This window comes from Stegostoma tigrinum, chromosome 28, assembly GCF_030684315.1.
Source record: "Stegostoma tigrinum isolate sSteTig4 chromosome 28, sSteTig4.hap1, whole genome shotgun sequence".
NCBI classification, from domain to species: domain Eukaryota; kingdom Metazoa; phylum Chordata; class Chondrichthyes; order Orectolobiformes; family Stegostomatidae; genus Stegostoma; species Stegostoma tigrinum.
Window position 1 is genome coordinate 47,659,613 of NC_081381.1, and position 7,580 is coordinate 47,667,192.

The window sequence follows — 7,580 nt, forward strand, 5'->3', positions numbered from 1 at the left end:
TGTAGAGGAAGCCACACCGGGTACAGTGGATACAGTATACCACATTGGCAGATGTGCAAGTGAACCTCTGCTTAATGTGGAATGTCATCTTGGGGCCTGGGATAGGGGTGAGGGAGGAGGTGTGGGGGCAAGTGTAGCATTTCCTGCGGTTGCAGGGGAAGGTGCCGGGTGTGGTGGGGTTGGAGGGCAGTGTGGAGCGAACAAGGGAGTCAAGGAGAGAGTGGTCTCTCCGGAAAGCAGACAGGGGTGGGGATGGAAAAATGTCTTGGGTGGTGGGGTCGGATTGTAAATGGTGGAAGTGTCGGAGGATGATGCGTTGTATCCGGAGGTTGGTAGAGTGGTGTGTGAGAACAAGGGGAATCCTCTTTGGGCGGTTGTGGCGGGGGCTGGGTGTGAGGGATGTGTTGCGGGAAATACGGGAGACGCGGTCAAGGGCGTTCTCGATCACTGTGGGGGGAACGTTGCGGTCCTTGAAGAACTTGGACATCTGGGATGTGCGGGAGTGGAATGTCTTATCGTGGGAGCAGATGCGGCGGAGGCGGAGGAATTGGGAATAGGGGATGGAATTTTTGCAGGAGGATGGGTGGGAGGAGGTGTATTCTAGGTTGCTGTGGGAGTCGGTGGGCTTGAAATGGACATCAGTTACAAGCTGGTTGCCTGAGATGGAGACTGAGAGGTCCAGGAAGGTGAGGGATGTGCTGGAGATGGCCCAGGTGAACATGAGGTTGGGGTGGAAGGTGTTGGTGAAGTGGATGAACTGTTCGAGCTCCTCTGGGGAGCAAGAGGCGGCGCCGATACAGTCATCAATGTACCGGAGGAAGAGGTGGGGTTTGGGGCTGTGTAGGTGCAGAAGAGGGACTGTTCCACGTAACCTACAAAGAGGCAGGCATAGCTGGGGCCCATGCGGGTGCCCATGGCCACCCCCTTAGTCTGTAGGAAGTGGGAGGAGTCAAAAGAGAAGTTGTTGAGGGTGAGCAGAGGCTTGGAGACCGCTTTGCAGAACACCTCCGCTCAGTTCGCAACAAAAAACTGCACCTCCCAGTCGCAAACCATTTCCACTCCCCCTCCCATTCTCTAGATGACATGTCCATCATGGGCCTCCTGCACTGCCACAATGATGCCACCGAAGGTTGCAGGAACAGCAACTCATATTCCGCCTGGGAACCCTGCAGCCCAATGGTATCAATGTGGACTTCACCAGTTTCAAAATCTCCCCTTCCGCTACTGCATCCCTAAACCAGCCCAGTTCGTCCCCTCCCCCGACTGCACCACACAACCAGCCCAGCTCTTCCCCCCCCCCCACCCACTGCATCCCAAAACCAGTCCAACCTGTCTCTGCCTCCCTAACCAGTTCTTCCTCTCACCCTTCCCTTCCTCCCACCCCAAGCCGCACCCCCATCTACCTACTAACCTCATCCCACCTCCTTTACCTGTCCGTCTTCCCTGGACTGACCTATCCCCTCCCTACCTCCCCACCTATACTCTCTCCACCTATCTTCTTTACTCTCCATCTTCGGTCCGCCTCCCCCTCTCTCCCTATTTATTCCAGTTCCCTCTCCCCATTCCCCTCTCTGATGAAGGGTCTTGGCCCGAAACATCAGCTTTTGTGCTCTTGAGATGCTGCTTGGCCTGCTGTGTTCATCCAGCCTCACATTTTATTATCTTGGAATTCTCCAGCATCTGCAGTTCCCATTATCTCTTTCATAGAATCCCTACAGTGTGGAAACAGGTCCTTTGGTCCAACAAGTCCACACTGACCCTTGGAGCATCCCACCCAGACTCATCCCCGCATTGGGGACTCAATAGTTAGAGGGACTGATAGAAGGTTTGTCGGGAACGAAAGAGACTCACGGTTGGTGTGTTGCCTCCCAGGTGCCAGGGTCCGTGATGTCTCAGATCATGTCTTTGGGGCCCTGAAGGGAGAGGGTGACCAGCCCCAAGTCGTGGTCCACGTAGGCACCAGCGTCATAGGTAGAAAGAGGGATAGGGACGTCAGACAGGATTTCAGGGACCTAGGGTGGAAGCTGAGCGCTAGTACAAACAGAATGGTTATCTCTGGTTCATTACCCATGTTACGTCACAGCGAGACAAAGAACAGGGAGAGATTTCAGCTGAACACGTGACTGCAGGGATGGTGCAGGTGGGAGGGCTTCAGGTACATGGACAATTGGGGCTCATTCTGGGGAAGGTGGGACCTCTACAAACAGAATGGTCTCCACTTGAACCAGAGGGGCACTAATATCCTGAGTGGGAAAATTGCTAGTGCTATTCGCGTGGATTTAAACTAGATCAGAAGGGGGATAGGAAACTGAGGTGTAGTTCAGTACACAGGAGGAAGAGAGTAGGGAGGACATGGACAGGATCTCACTGTCACAGGAGTGTGCTGGCAGACAGCAAGCTGGATTGAAATGTGTCTACTTCAACGCCAGGAGTATCCGGAATAAGGTAGATGAGCTAGCGGAGGCTTGGGGACCGCTTTGCAGAACACCTCCACTCGGTTTGCAATAAACAACTGCACCTCTCAGTCGCAAACCATTTCCACTCCCCCTCCCATTCTTTAGATGACATGTCTATCATGGGCCTCCTGCAGTGCCACAATGATGCCACCCGAAGGTTGCAGGAACAGCAACTCATATTCCGCTTGGGATCCCTGCAGCCCAATGGTATCAATGTGGACTTCACCAGCTTCAAAATCTCCCCTCCCCCCACCGCATCCCAAAACCAGCCCAGTTCGTCCCCTCCCCCCACTGCACCACACAACCAGCCCAGCTCTTCCCCTCCACCCACTGCATCCCAAAACCAGTCCAACCTGTCTCTGCCTCCCTAACCTGTTCTTCCTCTCACCCATCCCTTCCTCCAACCCCAAGCCGCACCTCCATCTCCTACCTACTAACCTCATCCCACCTCCTTGAACTGTCTGTCTTCCCCGGACTGACCTATCCCCTCCCTACCTCCTCACCTATACTCTCCTCTCCACCTATCTTCTTTTCTCTCCATCTTTGGTCCACCTCCCCCTCTCTCCCTATTTATTCCAGAACCCTCACCCCAGCCCCCTCTCTGATGAAGGGTCTAGGCCCGAAACGTCAGCTTTTGTGCTCCTGAGATGCTGCTGGGCCTGCTGTGTTCATCCAGCCTCACATTTTATTATCTTAGATGAGCTTGCAGCATGGATAGGTACCTGGGACTTAAATGTTGTGGCCCTTTCGGTGACATGGATAGAGCAGGGTTTAGATCTTTCGTTAAGATCAGGGAAGGTGAGAAAAGAGGGGGAGGTGTGACTTTGTTAGTCAAGGACTGTATAACAGTGGCTGAAAGAACTTTTGATGACGACTCGTCGACTGAGGTGGTATGGGCTGAGAAACAGGAGAGGAACATAAGACCATAAGACCAGAAGACATAGGAATGGAAGTAAGGCCATTCAGCCCATCAAGTCCACTCTGCCATTTAAATCATGGCTGATGGGCATTTCAACTCCACTTCCCTGCACTCTCCCCGTAGCCCTTGATTCCTTCTGAGATCAAGAATTTGTCAATCTCTGCCTTGAAGGCATCCAACGTCCCGGCCTCCACTGCACTCTGCGGCAATGAATTCCACAAGCCCACCACTCTCTGGCTGAAGAAATGTCGTCTCATTTCAGTTTTAAATTTACCCCCTCTAATTTTAAGGCTATGCCCACGGGTCCTAGTCTCCCCGCCTAACAGAAACAACTTCCTAGCGTCCACCCCTTCTAAACCATACATTATCTTGTAGGTTTCTATTAGATCTCCCCTCAACCTTCTAAACTCTAATGAGTACAATCCCAGGATTCTTAGCCGTTCATCATACGTTAAACCTACCATTCCAGGGATCATCCGTGTGAATCTCCGCTGGACACACTCCAGGGCTAGTATGTCCTTCCTGAGGTGTGGGGCCCAAACTTGGACACAGTATTCTAAATGGGGCCTAACTAGAGCCTTATAAAGCCTCAGGAGCACATCACTGCTTTTATATTCCAATCCTCTTGAGATAAATGACAGGAAAGGTAACACTGCTGCGAGTTTTTTATAGGCCTCCGCAAAGTTCCAGGGATGTGGAGGAAAGGATTGGCAAAACTATTCTGGGCAGGAGTGAAAGGAACAGGATGATCATTATGGGAGACTTTAACTTCCCTAACATTGACTGGAAATCCTAAAACTCTAGTACGTCGGATGGATCAGTTTTCGTTCAATGTGTGCAGGACGGTTTCCTGACACAGTATGTCGAAGGGTCGACAAGAGGGGAGGCCACACTGGATCTGGTACTCGGTAATGAACCAGGCCAGGTGTTTGATTTAGTGGTAGGTGAGCACTTTGGAGAGAGTGACCATAATTCGGTTATGTTTAGTTTAGCGATGGAAAGGGATAGGAACATGCCACAGGACAAGAGTTGTAGATGGCAGAAGGGCAATTATAATGCGATTAAACAAGACTTAGGAGGCTTAGAATGGGTTAGCAAAATGCAAGGGATGGGGACAATCGAAATGTGGAGGTGGTTTATGGAACTGATATTGTGTGTCCTTGATAGGTATGTCCCTGTCAGGCAGGGAGGAAGCGATAAGGTAAGGGAACCATGGTTTACTAAAGAAATTGTATCTCTTGTTAAGTGGAAGAGAGAGGCTTATGTGACGATGAGTCGAGATGGTTCAGATGAGGCGATGGAAGGTTACAGATTAGCTAGGAAGGATTTAAAGAGAGAGCTAAGAAGAGCAAGGAGAGGACAGGAGCAGACATTAGCAGGTGGAATAAAGGAGAACACTAAAGCTTTCTATAGGTATGTGAGGAATACGAAGATGACTAGGGTAGGAATAGGGCCAATCAAAGACAGAAGTGGGAAGTTGTGTGTGTGTGGACCCTGTTGAGATCAGAGAGGTGCTAAATGATTATTTCTCAACTGTTTTCACTGACGAACAGGAGAATATTGTAAATGAGACAACTGAGTTACGGGCTACTAGAATTGAAAGGATTAAGGTTAATAAGGAGGAGGTGTTATCAATTCTAGAAGGTGTGAAAGTAGATAAATCCCCTGGGCTGGATGGGATTTTTCTGAGGATTCTCTGGGAAGCTAGGGAGGAGGTGGCGGAGGCTTTGGCCTTGATCTTTGAGTCCTCATTGTCTACAGGTTTAGTGCCAGAGGACTGAAGGATTGCAAATGTTGTGCCCTTGTTCAAGGAGGGCAGTAGGGATGACCCAGGCAATTATAGACCTGTGAACTTTATATCTGTTGTTGGGAAAGTTTTGGGAAGGATTATAAGAGATAGGATTTATAATCATCTAGCAAGCAACAATTTAATTGGAGATAGTCAGCACAGATTCGTCAAGGGGAGGTCATGTCTCACAAACCTCATTGAGTTTTTTGAGAAAGTGGCCAAGCATGTGAATGAGGGTAGGGCAGTTGACGTGGTGTACATGGACTTCTGTAAAGCCTTTGATAAGGTTCCACATGGTAGGCTATTGGAGAAAATATGGAGGCACGGGATTGTGGGAGATTTAGCAGTTTGGATTAGAAACTGGCTTTCTGTAAGAAGGCAACGAGTGGTGGTTGATGGAAAATATTCAACCTGGAGTCAGGTCACTAGTGATATGCCTCAAGAATCTGTTTTGGGACCACTGCTGTTTGTCATTTTTATAAATGACTTGGACACAAGCATAGGTGGATGGATTAGTAAGTTTGCAGATGACACTAAAGTTGGTGGAGTGGTGGACAGTGTGGAAGAATGTTGCAGGTTGCAGGGAGACTTGGATAAATTGCAGGATTTGGCTAAAAGGTGGCAAATGGCGTTCAATGCGGGATAAATGTGAGGTGATTCATTTTGGGAAGAATAATAGGAAGGCAGAAGGCAGAATACTGGGTCAATGGAAAGATTCTTGGTAGTGTCAATGTGCAGAGAGATCTTGGTGTACATGTGCATAGATCCCTGAAAGTTGCCACCCAGGTTGATAGTTCTGTTAAAAAGGCTTACGGTGTGTTAGGTTTTATTGGTAGTGGGATTGAGTTCTGGGGCTGTGATGTCATGCTGCAAGTGTACAAAACACTAGTGCGGCCTCATTTGGAATATTGCATACAGTTCTGGTCGCCCCATTACAGGAAGGATGTGGAAGCATTGGAAAAAGTGCAGAGAAGATTTACCGGGATGTTGCCTGGTCTAGAGCACAGGCTCAATGAAGAAAGGCTGAGGGACTTGGGTCTGTTCTCATTGGAGAGAAGAAGGCTAAGAGGGGATTTAATAGAAACATACAAGATGATCAGAGGATTAGATAGGGTGGACAGTGAGAGTCTTTTTCCAAGGATGATGACTTCAGCTTGTACAAGGGGGCATAGCTACAAATTGAGGGGTGATAGATTTAAGACAGATGTCTTAGGCAGGTTCTTTACTCAGAGAGTGGTAAGGACGTGGAACGCCCTGCCTGCCAATGTCGTTAACTCAGCCACATTAGGGGCATTTAAACAGTCCTTGGATAAGCATATGGATAATGATGGGATAGTTTAGGGGGAGGGGCTTAGATTAGGTCGACAAGTCGACGCAACATCGAGGGGCAAAGGGCTTGTTCTGCCCTGTGTTGTTCTCTGGTCTATGGTCTATGTTCTATGTTCTAATTCACCGAAGCTACTCATCCCTGAGTACTATGGGCAATTTAACATGGCCAATCCACCTAGCCCACACATCGTTGGACTGTGGGAGGAAACCAAAGTACCCGAAGGAAACCCACACTGACGCAGGGAGAATGTGCAAACTCCACAGACAGTCACCTAAGGGTGGGATCGAATCCAGGACCCTGGCACTGTGAGGCAGCAGTAATAACCACTGTGCCACCTTGCGGATAAGACTGACACTCAATAAGTAAGCTCCAGGCTATGGGCAAAACACTTTACTGCTTTGTGAATACCTCAAGACAGTCGAAACCTAAGAAAGTAGACCCTAACAAGAAATCTGGAGTACAGCCCAAAGGCAGACTACTATCTGAAAAGCAGTCTAAATATCTAACTTTTGATAACACCTCCGGTTGAGTGCATACTGATATACCCCTGAGTACCAAGCTAAGTGCTTTGCTTTAATTTCGACCCAGATGACGAGGTTGAGAAGGAGATTTCAAGGGTATCCATAGATTTTGCCCATGTTTGAGCCCTTGAGAGAACAATCGAGTTTTATAAAACATTAACACAAGAGGCAATATTTAGCGAGATCCCAACTAACAAGCAATTGACCTATTACCGTCCACCTCCTACACAAAGCTGAGCACCATGTTAAAAACCATCATCTCTCAGGAAGGAAGACAGCCTGGAGTTTAATTTGCAGAATAAGTCGCAGACATATTCAGTTGCAAAATGTCTGTACAAACCAATGTTCACTTGGGTATGGTACTATGACATGTTCTGAATCTAGAAATTAAGAAGTAATGAATTACAACACAGCCTGGCAAGCTGTGAATTTGAGCTTCTCAAATCAATTATTTTAGAATTGAATTAATGTAGAATGGAATATGTTTTATTGTCACATGTTGTCACATGAGTACAGTAAAAGCTTTACAAGTCACCACTTATGATGTCATCGAAGGTACAAGGTA